The sequence below is a fragment of the Capricornis sumatraensis genome, chromosome 8 (genome assembly GCF_032405125.1).
Source record: "Capricornis sumatraensis isolate serow.1 chromosome 8, serow.2, whole genome shotgun sequence".
NCBI classification, from domain to species: Eukaryota; Metazoa; Chordata; class Mammalia; order Artiodactyla; family Bovidae; genus Capricornis; species Capricornis sumatraensis.
In genome coordinates this window covers 27,028,453-27,046,855 of record NC_091076.1, presented here as the reverse complement: position 1 = coordinate 27,046,855, position 18,403 = coordinate 27,028,453, and the positions used below count along the sequence as shown (strand labels likewise).

Sequence of the window (18,403 nt, the reverse complement as noted above, 5' to 3'; positions counted from 1 at the left end):
GTGTTTGATTTTCCACGTTCTGAGCCCTGACTTTACACATAACAAGGATAGGTGATATCAAGGCGATATGATAAGTCTGAGCCTTTTGGAAACTAAGACTTTTTCAGCTCTCAGACCAATGTCTTTAACTTGTGCTCCATGAACCATGACGGGATCCAAGAGCTACAGCTGAGATACAGAGGTTTTCAAAATATTATTAAGGATTTACTGTTTTTCTCAATCTTACTTCTAAGAGCAATCTATTCCTGCTGATAAAAATACGTAAATTTTTATAATTGTTGCTTTTATTTCTCATTTGAGTAATAAATATTTCCCAGCACTAATAAAATTATCATTTTTGTGTTTCTCCCACCTATGCCCTTAGAGTTACTGTAAATAAAATATAATAAGATGACAGTAAACACTTAAATGAGCTCAGTGTTTTTCATTTGCTTATGTACATTCTTTGAAAGAGAGATTAAAAGGAAGTAAACCATGGAAGATTGTAAGGCAGTGCACATGGAGTTTACAGTACATGGTTCTGTTTATATAGTAGAGAGTTGTGGGCCCAGTGCCTGTTAACTGGGAATTTAATGTCTAAACTCATGAGCTTAGAGGCTCAAAGAAGGAATTCAAGAGGCCCCTTTGCAGGAGACCTATGGTGCTCAGAGATGTCCGTGTGTGAAAAATTACACCAGCAAAAACTCCCTTTTCTCACCTAAACCAGACCAGGAAAACAGATGGGAAATCTAGGAGGGAGTAGAGGCATTCTGCGCTGCCCAGCTTTATAGTACCTTATTATTAAAATGACAACATATATTTTATAGGCAACTTTTATTGCAATAATTAACTCATTAACAACCTCTAGAGAGAAGCCAGACTCCTCTGCAGGTTGGTCTGCAGAATTTTAATGACCTAGATAAGAGAAAAATCAGTGTGCCAGGTTCTGGAAAAGTCCGGGACTCTACAAACAACTCTGATCTATTCAGTGTATCATCTCATAGAGAAGTGTGAATTGCAGATTAAAATAGAGGATAATTCCTCACTACATATACAGCACAATAGGCATGGCTAATTTAAACAAGTGATGTTTCTGGTATTAAAAGGAAACAAAACAAACAAACAAACAAAAACTCAGACTTGATTCTTTCCCCCTACCTCTTCTGAGCTAGAATAGAAGCTAGCTTATTCAAGAGTCCACATCCGCCAAGCTGGCTGGGCTTTGTGACTGGGGAGAGTAAAGGCAAAGGTAACGTAAGGTGTGGGACAGGAAGGAATTTGGAGGACAGTTCAGCCTCCAAGGCACTAACCATTTAACTGGCAACACGGATGTCATCCTATGATATTTTGCATGGCATCCGATGTGGTACCCTGGCCTCCAATGTCTGGAGTTTGGATGTCCTTGTTCTCCATGGATGCCAAGACTGCAGTATGAATGGAGGTGGCATAGAAATGGAGCTTGAGGTAATCCAGCCTAATGCAACCTGCCAGCGGTGCGGCAGTAAAGTCAGTCACGTTACTGGCTATAGTCTTCCCGACTGGCTCGCAGCTGTTTCAAACACTGCATATATGTGGCTATAGTTGGCAACTGGCACAAGGCCTGCTCCCCCAACCAACCCTGTGCAGACATTATCGAAATGTTGCCACAGAGACTGGGCATCACCATGACATCAAACTGCTGGGGCCAGGATACCAGCTGCATGGGGGTGTTATCCACAATCATGACCTCAGAGGAGAGTGGGGATAGTGGGATGCCACCTCCCTACAGCACCGGAGGAAGAGACAATCTCTCAGTCTCATGGTGTTGGCCTTGTGCATGGCTGTCCGATGGGCCAGCTGGAAAGCATATTCAGCAAAGCGCAAACACTTGGCCTCAGTAATGATCTTTAGGCTTTCTACCACTCTGTTCATGCTCTCACGCTCCAGGTTGCTGTATTCACCCTCTGTGTTGTCCCGAACAACTAAGATGTCTATGTTCTTGTGTCTGGTTTCCACCCGTGGCCGACTCTCAAAATGGATGACGTTGGCACAGAGATCTAGAGTCCTGCAAAACACACAGTTTCGGGATTTGTGAGATGGTGGCAGGTTGTAGTCAGTTTCAAAGCTGCCCTTCAAGGTCACGTGGTTTCACTGGATTGCCATGAGGGCATTGTACACATCCTCTTCACTAGAAGTGGAGGTAATCTCCACTTCCTCAAAGTCCCTGGGCACACACGCATGTCTGGACACATTCTTGACGTGCAGTTCAGGCCCGATGCCATCCCCAGGCATCACAGTCACCGTGTGCCATCCGTCATACACGGCTGCTGGGACAATGTTGTATTTAAAAGAGAAGCTCCTCAGTGAGGTCTCATTGCCAAGGAAAATCTCCCAAGAATGGCCTAGAATAGTTGGTGGGAACATGGCCTTCACAGAGTGCCTGGCAGATGTCAGCATCTTGAGTGCCATGATCTTTAAATGGACATTTAGTTTAATTTATGTAAAAACATGTGCTTTTCCTCTTGCTTTAAACTAGATTCTTTTGGTAGAATTCTAGATCCACAATTCTTGCTTAGGTCACAGTTTTCTCCTACGTGTTCTATTTTTGACAGACATTTTACTGCAGCGAGAGACTGCGAGTACTAGTTACGAGGAGATGCGATGTGTTATAGAGTAGAAAATATACTTTGGAGTTGGATAATCCCATCGATGGAGGAGCCTGGTGAGCTACAGTCCACGGGGTCGCAAAGAGGTGGACACAACTGAGCGACCTCACACACACACAAAAAAATTCATTAGGCACATTCAACGTATCTGTGTGATACACTTAAAAATAGACTTGATATTTTATAACACTTTTAGGTTCACAGAAAAACTGAATGGCAGATACACAGATTTCTCATATGAATATTTCCTATGCAAAGATTTCCTATACCTATGGCTGATTCATGTTGAGGTTTGGCAGAAAACAAGAAAATTCCATAAAGCAATTATCCTTCAATTAAAAAATAAATAAAATTTTTAAAAAAGATCTTACACATCTGTTACAACTGATGGACCTACACTGACACATCGCTATCACCTAAAATCCATTGTTTAAATTTAGGGGTCACTCTTCATGTTGTACATTCTGAATGTAGACAAAGGTATGGCGTGTATCATCATTGTAGGCTTATACACAGTTTCGTGTCCTAAAAATTCTGTTTCGCTCCTTCATCTCTCCTTCTCCACAAACACTGGTAACCGTCAATCTCTTTCCAGTCTCAACGATTTTGCACTTCCCAGAATGCCATATATTTGGAATCATACAATATGCAGCCTTTTTTCAGATTGGCTTCTTTGACTAAGTAAAATGCACTGTTCCCTCCGTGTTTTTTCATGGCTCTGTAATGCATTGTTTTGCACTGAAAATGCCATTGTCTAGATGTATCACAGTTTATTCATCTATGGAAGCACATTTTGGTTATTCCCAACTTTTCTCAAGGATGAACAAAGCTACTATACACATCCATGTGTGAATTTTTTTGGACATAAGTTTTCAGCTCATTTGGGTGAATAACAAGGAGCTGAATTGCTGACTCCTATGGTAAAAGTATAATCAGTTTTATCAGAAACTGCCAAACTGTCTTTCAAATGACTGTACCATTTTGCATTCCCACAAGCAATGAGAATACCAGTTGTTTCACATCCTTGCCAGCATTTGGTGTTTGGGATTTTGGCCATTCTAACAGTTATATAGTGGTATCTCATTTTAATTTTCATTTCTCTGATGATATATGACGTGGAACATCTTTTCATGTTTATTTGCCACCTGTATATCTCTCTTAAGGTTTCTGCCAATTTTTAAAATCGAGTTGTTTGTCTTCTTATTGTTAAATTTTAAGACTTCTTTGTATATTTTGGAAAACATTTCTTTATCATATGTGCCTTTTACAAGTAATTTATCCCAATCTGTGACTTGCCTTCTCATTCTCTTGATAAAGTCTCTCTGCAGACCAGAAGCTTTTAATTTTGGTGAAGTCTAGTTTAGCATTTCTTTTTTTGATCCTGCCTTTGGTATTGTATTTAAAAAAACCATTGCCATACCCAAGGTCATCTAAACTTTCCCTAGAGTTTTGTAGTACTACATCTTACATAGAAATCTACAATTCATTTTAAGTTAATTTTTTGTAAAAGGTTCGAAGCCCGTGTCTAGATTAATTTTTTGCATATGTAATGTCCAATTGTTTCAGCATCACTTGTTGAAAAGACTACCCATCATGCTGCATTTGCTCCTTTTCCAAAGATCAGTTAACTATTTATATGGGTCTGTTTCTGGGCTCTCTATTATCTTCCACTGACTTATTCATCCATCCTTCTGCCAGCACCACCGTGTTCTGACTGGTGAAGCTTCACAGGAAGTCTTGAAGTCGAGGGCTGTCAGTCCTCCAGCTTTGTTCTTCAATAGTGTGCTGGCTGTTCCGGGTCTTCACTTTAAATACAAGTTTTGGAATCAGTTTGTCAATATTTACAAAATAGCTCCCTGGTATTTTCATTAAGTTTGTATTGAATCTATATTTGATATCTTGAAAACTTAACAATATTGTCCTTCCATCCATGAATATGGAATGTTTCTCAATTTATTAGTACTTATTTGATTTTATTCATCAGAGTTTCATAGTTTTCCTTATATACACATTGTTAGGTTTATACCAAAGTATTTCATTTCTGGAAATGCTTAAGTAAATGATATTATAGTTTTAGTTGAAAACTGGTGTATAAGAACACAAATGACTTCGGTATATTAACCCAGTAACCTGCAATCTTTCTGTAATCACTTATGAGTTCCAGGAGTTTTTTGGTTTTTGTTTTTTTTTAATTTATTCTTTCAGGGTTTCTTGATGAGCTTGTCATCTGAAAACAAAGACAGTTTTTTTCTTTTTCAATCTGTATATATTTTTCTCTCCTTTTCTTGTCCATTATATTAGCTAGAAATTCCAGGATACTATTTAAAAGGAGTAGTAAAAGGGGACATCCTTGCCTTGGACCTGATCTTAGTGGGAAAACTCTGTTTCTCATTACAAACTATGGTATTAGTTGTAGAATACTTTTAAGTATTCTCTATCATAGGGCTTCCCCGGTGGCTCAGTGATAAAGAATCTGCCTGCAATGCAAAAGACACAGGTTCGATCCTGGGTTGGGAAGTTGCCCTAGAGAAGTAAATGGCAACCCACTCTAGTATTCTTGCCTGGGAAATCCCATGAACAGGGGAGCCTGGCAGGCTATAGTCCATAGGGTCCCAAGAGTTAGACACGACTTAGCGACTAAACTACAACAACATTCTTTATCACGTTGATGCAGTTTTCCTCTACTTCTAACTTACTGAGAGCTTTTTATAATGAATGGGTGTTGAGTTTTGTCAAATGGTTTTCTACATCTATTGATAGGATCATTTTTATTTTTTAGCCTGTTGAAGTGATGAATTACATTAGGTAATTTTTTGAATGTTGAAACAACCCTGTTTATCTGGGATAAATATCCCTTGATTGTGGTGTGTAATTTTTTTACACATTGCTGGGTTCAATTTGTTAGTATTTTGCTGAGAATTTTGCATCTATGATCATGATAGATATAGGTCTGCAGCTTTCCTTTCTTGTAATGTCTTTGTCTGGCTTTGTAATCAGGGTAATTCTGGCCTCATAGAATGAGTTATAAAATATTCCTTTTGCTTCTATCCTCTGAAAGATATTGTAGAAAATTGGTATAATTTCTTCTTTAAGCATTTGGTAGAATTCATCAGTGAATACATCTGGGCCTGGAAATTTCTGTTTGGAAGGTTATTAATTTGTTGAGTCAATTTTAAATCTACATATAGATGTATTCAGATTATCTGTTTCTTTGTCTGCAAGTTTTGGCAACATGGGTCTTTCAGGGAATTACTACCTTTCATTTAGATTATAAAAAATTTGTGAGAAAAAAAGTTGTTAATAGTATTCTTTTATTATCTTTTTAATGTCCAAAGTATCTGTAGTGAGATAACCACTCTTTTCTGAAAGTAGTAATTTGTGTCCTTTTTTTCCCTTAATTAGCTTGACATTTATCAATTTCACTGATCTTTTCAGAGAATCATTTTTTTATTTTGTTGAATTTATATATTAATTTTTTCTTTTCAATTTCATGGCTTTCTGCTCAAATTCTTAATATTTCTTTTCCTCCGCTTACTTTAGATTTAATTTTCTCTTCTTTTTCTAGGTTCCTAAGGTGGAAATTGGGCTTCCTGGTGGCTCAGCAGTAAAGAATCCACCTGTAATTCAGGAGACATGGTTTCAGTCTCTGGGTCGGGAAGATCCCCTGGAGAAGGAAATGGCAACGCACTCCAGTATTCTTGCCTGGGAAATCCCATGGACAGAGGGGCCCGGCAGGCTATAGTCCATGGGACTGCAAAGAGTGGGACACAACTTAGTGACTAAACAACAACAAAGGCGGAAGTTGGATTACTTTCTAAATGCTTCTTCCTTTCCGTTATATGCATTCATTAATATGTACTTCTCCAGAACCACTGCTTTCACCAATCTCACAAATTTTCTTAAGTTGTGTTTTCATTTTCATCTTGCTCAAAATTTTTTTTTAAAAAATTGAGTCTTTGAATTTGACCCTTATGTTACTTAGAAATGTGTTGTTTTTTTCTCATTTATCTGGGGATTTTTTGAGCTCTTTTTCTATTATTTGTTTTTACTTATACTGTGGGCTGAGTAAATACATTGTATGATTTCAGTTTCTTTGGATTAGTTAAGGTGTGTCCTATGGTCCAAAATGTGGTCTGTCTCGGTGAATGTTCCATGAGAACTTCAGACGAATGTGTATTCTGCTGTTGTTGGATGAAAGAGTCTATAGATGTTAATTATACCCAGTTGGTGGTGGTGGTGTTGAGTTCAACCACATCTTTACTGATTTTATGATGGCTAGAGTTTATCCCTTTTATTCTTGTTAACTTTGTAAGAAACTGCTGAACACTTTTCTAAAATGGTTGTATTATTTTATATCCCCACCAGTGTAAGAGAATTACAGCTTTACAACTTCACCAACACTTGGTATTATTGTACTTCTAATTTTAGTTATTCTAATAGGTTTTGGTAGTATCTCTCTATGGTTTTTATTTGTGTTTCCCTTCTCACTGTGATACAGAGTGTCTTTTAATATATTCTTCCAGATCAGAGCTACAAGCATTAATATCTGATATTTCTATAAATCAACCACTCAACTCTGGAAGGCAGGGAAACTCTTAGCTTCCCAAAACTGAACCATTTATGCAATTTAATTGAAAATTACACATATATTTAATTCTAAACCATTTAAAGTCCCATTCTCATTTAATTTTCAGGCATCAACACCCCTGATGTAGATTAGTATTTGTTTGGGGAAGTAGGTGACCCAATTATGAAGACTTCCAAGTCAAGAAGATGAGAGATGTGGACTTAATGATGGCTACTACTATAGATTGCCTGCCACATCTAAAGTACTGTGCTGAATAATTTTATACATCATTATAAATCACCAACGTAAGCATTATAGTTCCCATTTTATGGATGAAGAAACTGGCTAACATAGATTCTACAAATTCACCTACTATGAAAGAACAGAGAATGGCAACAGGAGATGTGAATATTTTTAGGTGTCCAAGAGAGGCCAGAGCTTCTCAAACTTGATCAGCCTAGGATCTCATTGAAATTTACATTCTAATTCAGTGTGTGTATTCTGGATTCCGCTGGCCCCTTATCATTCTTTGAGCAGCAAGGATCTGCATTTATATCCTCACAAGGTCTGGACAAGTCCAGGTCAGCATGTGGTGTGCTTAGAGGTTGCCGGGAATAAAGGAAAGGAGCAATACTGCTCCTTTCTGAAAACTGATATTAAATGGCAATAGAGGAGGGGCCATCTAGATACCTGTTTGTCACTTAGTATTGCACATAAGATGGATAACAGGTGTCCACCACCAGTGCCTTAGGCTGGGGCAGAGGATAATACCAGGAGAGAACACTCGCAGAAAAATAACTCAGACCCAACTACACAATTTTCTTTTCTACCAATGGGCCACCCTTATTATATAAGTATACACCCCAATCCTCTTCTCATCCCTGGAAAGGACATAAATCTTTTAAAAGTATGGATAAAGAAGGAAGGAAGCCTTGTGACTAGGAGTATAAAGTGGATAGTAGTTGAAATTTTAATGGCCAGATTAACCTACAAACATCCCTGGACATTAGAGAAAGCTCTTAGCCTCAATGGGACAAAATTATAATATATTCTGTGCAGGTATAAAAATAATAAGTGCCATGTTTCACATACTGAGTGCTAAGAGTTCAACTAAGGCTACTGTCAAGTGTGATGCAGAGATAGTAAAAAGGTTTGGGGGGCGGGGGATAATACAATTTACATTTAAAAATCATACCAAATTGGACGCAATTTGGAGAATAATTAGTAAGTTGACTAACCTGGTGGCAGGAAGGCCAATTAACAGGTCATGACAATGGTTATCAAAGTGATCCCCAACACAGATGCATCAGGCCCACACTGACTGGGTAAGGAATGCAATCTCTTAGAACTATCCCTCGAAATACTGAATCTGAAGTCTGCAGTAGGGAATGCAACAATTTGTATTTTAATGCTTCTGATGCATGCTGAAATTTGAGAACCACTGGGCTATTGAAATAGTTCTAGTATAAAGTGATGAGCAGTTGTACTAAGATGAAGGCACTGAGGAAGGATAGAAATGCTTTCAGAGATATTTAGAAGATAAACAGGACTAGGCTATCGACCTTGGAGACATGGAATCTTATTCTTAATGTTCTAAATGAACTGGGTGAATGATAATATAATCAGTGAAAATGTACCACACTGAATAAAGAGCAGTTGGGTTGGGGGAATAAGATAGAAAATGAGTTCAGTTTCAGACATGACACGTTTGGGGAGCTGTAAGACATCCACTTAAAGATGCCCTGTGGGTGGCTTAATAAATGACTCTGAAGTTCCAGAGAAAGGATTGTGGGTAATGGCAGAAATTCAGGAGGCATCAACTTGTGGGAGAGAGTTCACTACACAGAAGTATACAAAATAGCCTCCAGCAGAGGTTTTCAACTTTGCTTCTGCCACGACAGATGATGAATGGCATTCATATGAGACATATTCCCAGGCGTATACCCAGATTGTAATGAAAAGCAAATACACATGCATACGAACAAAAGCAGCTGGCCAAATAAAGCACAGATTTCTCAAACTGTTTTTACAGCTCATATTTACAAAAGTATTTTACCTGCAAATGATTAGTAAAGTCATCGATTTACTGATCTCAAATATAACTTTATGGAGGGAAAAATATATATGGCTAATCTAATATAAAAACTACATAAAATTATTTTTTAAAGATCCCATTCAACCTCTACAGGTAATATTTTTAAAAGTAAGCATGTACTAATAAAAATAATCCATATTTCATACTTTAAATGTATAACATAATATTTATGCTTATTCATGATATTAGTATAAATAGTATGATTGCACATATTCTTTAGATAATCACATTGCCTTTGACTGGAAAACCGTAGCTAGAGCCTCCTCAATTCTGTTGTATGTGGATAAACATGCATGCTTTCTTCATTTCTCTTCCTTCTTCCAAATATGTTCAAGGGTAAAATCAAGGAATCAAATATAAGCATACATCCACAGATAACAAATTATAGTATTTCAAAATTGCTCTATCAATGCCACATCAATAACCACAGTTCCTGGATATTTTCAGCAACCATAAAATAGACTATAAATTATGAGCAATTAACTTCCAGCTAACCCTGATTCTATCCTTCCCAAAAAAAAGAGGCACCCACCATTAAAATGCAAATGAGTGAATATGACATCCTTATAATGGTAACATTGAGGTGAGTCCAATTACTTAAAAATGTAAATGATTCACAGGAGCTTATTGTTGCTGTTTAGTCGCTAAGCCCAGTCCAACTGTTTGTGACCCCATGGACTGCAGCATGCCAAGCTTCCCTGTCCTTTACAATCTCCTAGAGTTGTTCAAACTCATGTCCATTGAGCTTATAACTCAATGCTTCTGAATATGTGAGTGGTTTTGATGTATGTCATGGCTGATTGTGACACTGTAATGTGTCATATGTCACCAAGGTCAAGAAGTACTAGACTAGAAAAATGATTGCAGACAAAACACAGAAAATTATGAAGACGAAACTGAGGACCATCTATCTTTGAACCATGAGAGCAATAAAGAAGTGAATTGTTGGGGGAAAGGGAGAACAGAGAAAAGATATTAGTGAAGACAAGAATAACACTCAAAGAAGGAATCATCATCAGTGTCAATATCCTTTAAGAGGTGAAGTAAAAGTAGAAGGATGTTGGGGTCGTTATCAGTCAGTCAGTTCAGTCGCTCAGTTGTGTCCAACTCTTTGTGACCCCATGGACTGCAGCACGCCAGGCTTCCCTGTCCTTCACCAACTCCAGGAGTTTGCTCAAACTCATGTCCTTCGAGTCAGTGATGCCATCTAACCATCTTATCCTCTCCCACTCCTTTCGCCTTCAATCTTTCCCAGCATCAGGGTCTTTCCAATAAGTCAGTTCTTCTCACCTGCTGGCCAAAGTATTGGAGCGTCAGCTTCAGCATCAGTTCTTCCAATGAATATTCAGGACTGATTTCCTTTAGGATGGACTGCTTGGATCTCCTTGCAGTCCAAGGGACTCTCAAGAGTCTTCTCCAACACCACAGTTCAAAAGCATCAATTCTTCAGAGCTCAGCTTTCTTTATGGTCCAGCTCTCACATCCATACATGACTACTGGAAAAACCATAGCCTTGAATACACAGAACTTTGTTGGCAAAGTAATGTCTCTGGTTTCTAATACTCTTTCTAGGTTGGGCAAAGCATTTTTTGCAAGGGTTACTGACCATCACCATAATACTGTATAGACTGGTGACTGTGAGCATGGGCTTCAGAGCCAAATTGCCACATACTATCTGTAACCGTCACAATTTTTCAGTGACTTTTTCTTGAATTTATATTCCAGGGGGCGTAGACAGCAGAAAACACATGAATGATAAATGGATAGATACACAGATAGATACATATAGGAACAAGCAATAAATGCATAAATGGATCTTTTAATGTTGGAAGAAAGAAATTCTATGAAACAAATATAAAATCTGTTACCTTCAAGGAGTTTACATTCTAGACAGAGTTAAATGGGGTGAATGGAGGTACACTATGAACTGAAAGTTGATGCTAAATGATTCTTGAATGACCCAGCTGGGACATGAAAGCGCACAAGGTGGATTGTCAACATATATGGGCAGGGATCGCAAGTGAAAGTTCTTCAGTCACATCTGAAAGGGCTAGCAGCAGAAAAGTACAGAGGCAAGAGAGGATTTCAGGGATGGAGGCCAAATAGAAAGGCCTGTAGGGTACACTAAGCATTGCCATTCAGCTGAAAGGAAAGGTTTATGGAGGAAAACAGGGACAGACAAATGGGGAAAGTAAATTGGGGTCAGAGGGTAGAGAACCTTGAATGACAAGCCTAAGAAATTTTATGACGCCCTGAAGGCAGGAAAGAAACATTCATGATTTTTGAAATAAAAAGTAAAAGGTTTTGAGAGATATCCCTTTAAAAAGGAAAACATGCGCTTAAAAAGAGACAGTAAATTTTCAGGATACAGCATGCTTGGGGCTGGTGCATGGGGATGACCCACAGAGATGTTATGGGGAGGGAGGTGGGAGGGGGGTTCATGTTTGGGAACACATGTAAGAATTAAAGATTTTAAAATTTAAAAAAAATTTTTCAACGCACAAGACTACTTTATAGCAAAGCTTTGTCTTAATGAAAGCAGAATTTTAAAATACATACCCACTCCCTACCCAACCCCCCACACACACTCTTTAAGCAAACTCTTAATATCCATTTCATGTTTTCCTACAGACTACTGATTTTGAGTGTTGTTTTATCAGTAATTTTCTAAAAAGATCAATGCAGAGAGTCAATCTGCCGCATTTTCTCCAATGTACAATTAACACAATTTCTCACCTGTCATTCCATCACTATTTAATAACCACAGAAGAGCTGACAGATGCATAGTTGTCAGAGAGGACATGGATGGCCAGACTTAAAATAATCCAGAAATGTCCTCCTAGTTTTCCAAAAGGGGATACAGACTGTACAATATCAAATTGGCTACAGAAGCCCTCATTTGAAGAAGCGTTACACTTATTTATACACAAAGAAGAGCTTTCCAGATACAGATTTCATTTAGTAAAGAAAAAAACAATCTCACCCTGAAGAAAGGATATTTAGTTGGGGTGGGGAGCCACAGTATTATATTTTATAGGGGGTTTGGCTTTGGAATGAAACAGTGAGGATTACAATCCACTGAAAAGACACTTAAACAAAACTTGAGCCTTTCTTGAAAAGAAGACAGGTGAAGACTAAGGATTACAGATAAATTGGAAACAGACTTCATCTTCTCTTCTAACTCAACTTTGCAGCCAGATGAACATCTCTGTTAAATACCTTGCATAGGGCCTTAACTATGCCACTCACTTCTCTCTGCCAATCTGGGAAGACTGCTGTCTTCCATGAAATATTCACAAGTATGATCATTATATTTCTCTTCAACTGCTCTGCATTTCAGAGGTTTCCCTTTGAATCAGGATCTGGCAAGAGAATCACTCTGTGCTAATAATAACTGGATACATGAGTCAACAAAGTCCTCTCTGTTATACCTATCTCAGTTTTTAGTTCAACACACACACACACACACACACACACACACACACACACACACACACACCCCACAACTGTTGACACAAGCTCAGGTAACCATACACTATGGGTTTTCTTAAAAAGTCCCAATTAGCCTGAAATCATAGTCCTTATAAAACACACTTCACTGTTAAACCAGCATGATTCATTGACCTAATTTTTGCAATAAGGTTATTACAATAACTGGTCTTCCCTTGTAGCTCAGATGGTAAAGAATCTGCCTGCCATACGGGAGACATGAGTTTGATCCCAGGGTTAGGAAGATCCCCTGGGGAAAGAAATGGCAACTCACTCCGGTATTCTTGCCTGGAGAATTTCATGGAGAGAGGAGCCTGGTGGGCTACAGTTCATGGGATAGCAAAGAGCTGAGTTGGACATGACTCAGTGACTAACACACACTATTAAAAATAACTACAGAACCTGAAACTTAGGGGGGGCTTTCTGAAGCCAGCTGTTTAGCTAGCTGGTTTATCCCTCGTCAACATCACAAAGTAGGTGTGATTATACAAATCTAAAAAACTTGAATGGATTTCCTCCAGCCTCCCCACCCCTAGCCTGCAAATGTTCTCCCTTCTCAAAATGCACAATGTCCTCTACCGGGCACCACACCCAAGGCTCTGTGTTAGGTAGCACTTTATCTCAATCTGAAAACTGCAACTGGAGGTAGGTGATTTATTTTCATTTTATAAATAAACATAGTTATATGCCAAGAAAATGAGCAACTCCTGTTAAATTAGCATAAGATTTAAACACAAGCCTTTTCCCTCTAAGTATATCCCCTTTCTTCTGCCTCATGGTTTTTTTCCTTCCTGTGTTTCTTAATTATTTTTTTTTTATTTTACAATATTGTATTAGTGTGCCATACATTGACATGAATCCGCCATGGGTGTACATGTGTTCCCCATCCTGAACCCCCCTCCCACCTCCCTCCCCATCCCATCCCTCTGGGTCATCCCAGTGCACCAGCCCCGAGCACCCTGTATCAGGCATCGAATTGTATGTGTCTATGTGAAGCTTTCCCTCTCCCACTTCTATCCCTGAGAAGGGACAGAAGAGTCTCACATAAAAACAAAATCACCATTGCAGACTTTCAGGTACCTAACAGATAAACTAATGATTGTACAACATGGAAAATATCCACAATGAAATTTCCCAGGAAAAATAGTTAAATACATGTACTTGCATCTGCTCTTTCCTGAAACCCCATTACATTTACATTTCAACTTTTACTTTTTGTTTTTAAATTGTATATCTATACAGGCCATGAGAATGACAGAGGAGACAAGAAGACAAATTTGGAAACTGGAAAGCAGGTGAAGGAGTGATGATCAACTTTTCAGATCTGATAAAGCTGAATCCTAACCACTCAGGGAAAAAAGCCAAGAAACCATTTGTTTTGCACCACAGAACTCCAAAGCATCGGGAATCAGTTCAGTTCAGATCAGTCACTCAGTAGTGGCTGACTGTTTGCGACCCGATGAATCGCAGCACACCAGGCCTCCCTGTCCATCACCAACTCCCAGAGTTCACTCACACTCTTGTCCATCCAGTCAGTGATGCCATCCAGCCATCTCATCCTGGGTCATCCCCTTCTCCTCCTGCCCCCAATCCCTCTCAGCATCAGAGTCTTTTCCAATGAGTCAACTCTTTGCATGAGGTGGCCAAAGTACTGGAGTTTCAGCTTTAGCATCTTTCCCTCCAAAGAAATCCCAGGGCTGATCTCCTTCAGAATGGACCAGCTGGATCTCCTTGCAGTCCAAGGGACTCTCAAGAGTCTTCTCAAACACCACACTTCAAAAGCATCAATTCTTGAGCGCTCAGCCTTCTTCACAGTCCAATTCTCACATCCATACATGACCACTGGAAAAAACATAGCCTTGACTAGTCAGACCTTAGTCGGCAAAGTAATGTCTCTGCTTTTGAATATGCTATCTAGGTTGGTCATAACTTTTCTTCCAAGGAGTAAGGGTCTTTTAATTTCATGGCTGCAGTCACCATCTGTAGTGATTTTGGAGCCCCAAAAAATAAAGTCTGACACTGTTTGCACTGTTTCCCCATCTATTTCCCATGAAGTGATGGGACTGGATGCCATGATCTTCGTTTTCTGAATGCTGAGCTTTAAGCCAACTATTTCACTCTCCTCTTTCACTTTCATCAAGAGGCTTTTTAGTTCCTCTTCACTTTCTGCCATAAGGGTGGTGTCATCTTCATATCTGAGGTTATTGATATTTCTCTCAGCAATCTTGATTCCAGCTTGTGTTTCTTCCAGTCCAGTGTTTCTCAAGATGTGCTCTGCATAGAAGTTAAATAAGCGGGGTGACAATATACAGCTTTGACAAACTCTTTTTCCTATTTGGAACCACTCTGTTGTTTCATGTCCAGTTCTAACTGTTGCTTCCTGACCTGCATACAGGTTTCTCAAGAGGCAGGTTAGGTGGTCTGGTATTCCCATCTCTTTAAGAATTTTCCAAAGTTTATTGTGACCCACACAGTCAAAGGCTTTGGCATAGTCAATAAAGCAGAAATAGATGTTTTTCTGGAACTCTCTTGCTTTTTCCATGATCCAGCAGATGTTGGCAATTTGATCTCTGGTTCCTCTGCCTTTTCTAAAACCAGCTTGAACATCAGGAAGTTCACAGTTCACGTATTGCTGAAGCCTGGCTTGGAGAATTTTGAACATTACTTTACTAGTGTGTGAGATGAGTGCAATTGTGCAGTAGTTTGAGCATTCTTTGGCATTGCCTTTCTTTGAGATTGGAATGAAAACTGACCTTTTCCAGTCCTGTGGCCACTGCTGAGTTTTCCAAATTTGTTGGCATATTGTGTGCAGCACTTTCACAGCATCATCTTTCAGGATTTGAAACAGCTCAACTGGAATTTCATCACCTCCACTAGCTTTGTTCATAGTGATGCTTCCTAAGGCCCACTTGACCACACATTCCAGGATGTCTGGCTCTAGGTGAGTGATCACACCATCGTGATTATCTGGGTCATGAAGATCTTTTTTGTACAGTTCTTCCGTGTATTCTTGCCATCTCTTCTTAATATCTTCTGCTTCTGTTAGGTTCATACTGTTTCTGTCCTTTATCGAGCCCATCTTTGCATGAAATGTTCCCTTGGTATCTCTAATTTTCTTGAAGAGATCTCTAGTCTTTCCCATTCTGTTGTTTTCCTATTTCTTTGCACTGATTGGTGAAGAAGGCTTTCCTATCTCTTCTTGCTATTTTTTGGAACTCTGCATTCAGATGCTTATATCTCTTCTTTTCCCCTTTGCTTTTCGCTTCTCTTCTTTTCACAGCTATTTGTAAGGCTTCCCCAGACAGCCATTTTGCTTTTTTACATTTCTTTTCCATGGGGATGGTCTTGCTCCCTGTCTCCTATACAATGTCATGAACCTCACTCCATAGTGCATCAGGCACTCTATCTATCAGATCTAGGCCCTTAAATCTATTTCTCACTTCCACTGTATAATCATAAGGGATTTGATTTAGGTCATACCTGAATGGACTAGCAGTTTTCCCTGCTTTCTTCAATTTCAGTCTGAATTTGGTAATAAGGAGCTCATGATCTGAGCCACAGTCAGCTCCTGGTCTTGTTTTTGTTGACTGTATAGAGCTTCTCCATCTTTGGCTGCAGAGAATATAATCAATCTCATTTCGGTGTTGACCATCTGGTGATGTCCATGTGTAGAGTCTTCTCTTGTGTTGTTGGAAGAGGTGTTTGCTATGACCAGCGCATTTTCTTGGCAAAACTCTATGAGTCTTTGCCCTGCTTCATTCCGCGTTCCAAGGCCAAATTTGCCTGTTACTCCAAGTGTTTCTTGACTTCCTACTTTTGCATTCCAGTCCCCTATAATGAAAAGGACATCTTTTTTGGGTGTTAGTTCTAAAAGGTCTTGTAGGTCTTCATAGAACTGTTCAACTTCAACTTCTTCAGCTGAAGGTCAGGAAGGGCAGCAGGAGGAGATACCTCTCATCCAAGGTAAGGAGCAGCAGCTGTGCTCCGCTGGAGCAGCCGTGAAGAGATACCCCACACCCAAGGTAAGAGAAACCCAAGTAAGATGGTAGGTGTTGCAAGAGGGCATCAGAAGGCAGACACACTGAAACCATACTCACAGAAAACTAGTCAATCTAATCACACTAGGAACACAGCCTTGTCTAACTCAATGAAACTAAGCCATGCCCGTGGGGCAACCCAAGACAGGCGGGTCATGGTGGAGAGGTCTGACAGAATGTGGTCCACTGGAGAAGGGAATGGCAAAACACTTCATTATTCTTGCCTTGAGAACCCCATGAACAGTATGAAAAGGCAAAATGATAGGATACTGAAAGAGGTACTCCCCAGGACAGTAGGTGCCCAATATGCTACTGGAGGTCAGTGGAGAAATAACTCCAGAAAGAACGAAAGGATGGAACCAAAGCAAAAACAATACCCAGTTGTGGATGTGAATGGTGATAGAAGCAAGGTCCGATGCTGTAAAGAGTAATATTGCATAGGATCCTGGAATGTCAGGTCCATCAATCAAGGCAAATTGAAGTGGTCAAACAGGAGATGGCAAGAGTGAATGTCGACATTCTAGGAATCAGCAAACTAAAATGGACTGGAATGGGTGAATTTAACTCAGATAACCATTATATCTACTACTGCGGGTAGGAATCCCTCAGAAGAAATGGAGTAGCCATCATGGTCAACAAGAGAGTCCAAAATGCAGTACTTGGATGCAGTCTCAAAACAACAGAATGATCTGTTCATTTCCAAGGCAAACCATTCAATATCAAAGTAATCCAAGTCTATGCCTCGGGAATAGAGAGCACCAAATACCCCTCAGAGTTGCAGGGAAAGGTGAATAAAGAGTCTTTTTAGGAAACAAACACGCAGATCATCTTCCATATTCTGTTCAGTGAAATGACTGCCCCCTGCCACCAACCTAGCAGAAGAAGGCACGTTGATGCTCTACACTGGGGAACACTGCAAAACTGAATCCAAGTTTCACAATGAACTAAGCGGAAATAACTGCAAGTTTACATGGCAAATAGAGTGCTAAAAGATTGGCTTAGAGTCTATGGACAGCAGTTCCAGAGTAGTTTCTAAGGAAATTCAACTAAAAATAAAATATGTAAAGATATTAACAATACACTTTCTCCAGAGAATGGACTAGAATACCCTATCCTGAATTCCATTGTCATTCATCACATGTTCATTTGTACAGAGCTTTCAATTCATGTTTCATTATCCAGATGTTAAGTATCAGTGCAGTTCAACCTATCAGCGCCAGGTTAAAACATGTGGAAAAATCTTCTGACATGAAAGACAGAAGCCAAAGCAAATTCATAGACAGAAGCAATCAGGAGGATACAGGGATTCCATTAAGAGAAGAACATTTTAAATAAATTATCATAAATGTCTGAAGGGGAAAATGACACTGTAGTCATAAAATAAAACCAATATTCTATTTTAAAAAGCATAGAAAGAGAAAAAGTAGTCTTGAAGTATAAAAAGGACTGCCTAAATAGAAAGCTCAGTGTAAGAGTTGGAAGAAAAAGTGGAAGAAATCCTCATCTAAGATATATGAAAATGACAAATAACAGGGAAACAGGAAAGTAAATAAGAAAGGTAGATAACCAGGAAGTTTTACACGCAAATAAC

The 18,403-nt window shown here is 39.2% G+C and overlaps 1 protein-coding gene and 1 pseudogene across 1 annotated transcript in view; both read right to left on the bottom strand.

The window, feature by feature from the left end:
* The window catches only part of NELL1 (neural EGFL like 1), a 999,502-nt gene that overhangs the window by 327,184 nt on the left and 653,915 nt on the right, over nucleotides 1-18,403 (bottom strand). The window lies entirely within an intron of this gene.
* LOC138082729 (isocitrate dehydrogenase [NAD] subunit gamma, mitochondrial pseudogene) lies at nucleotides 1,312-2,427 on the bottom strand (annotated as a pseudogene).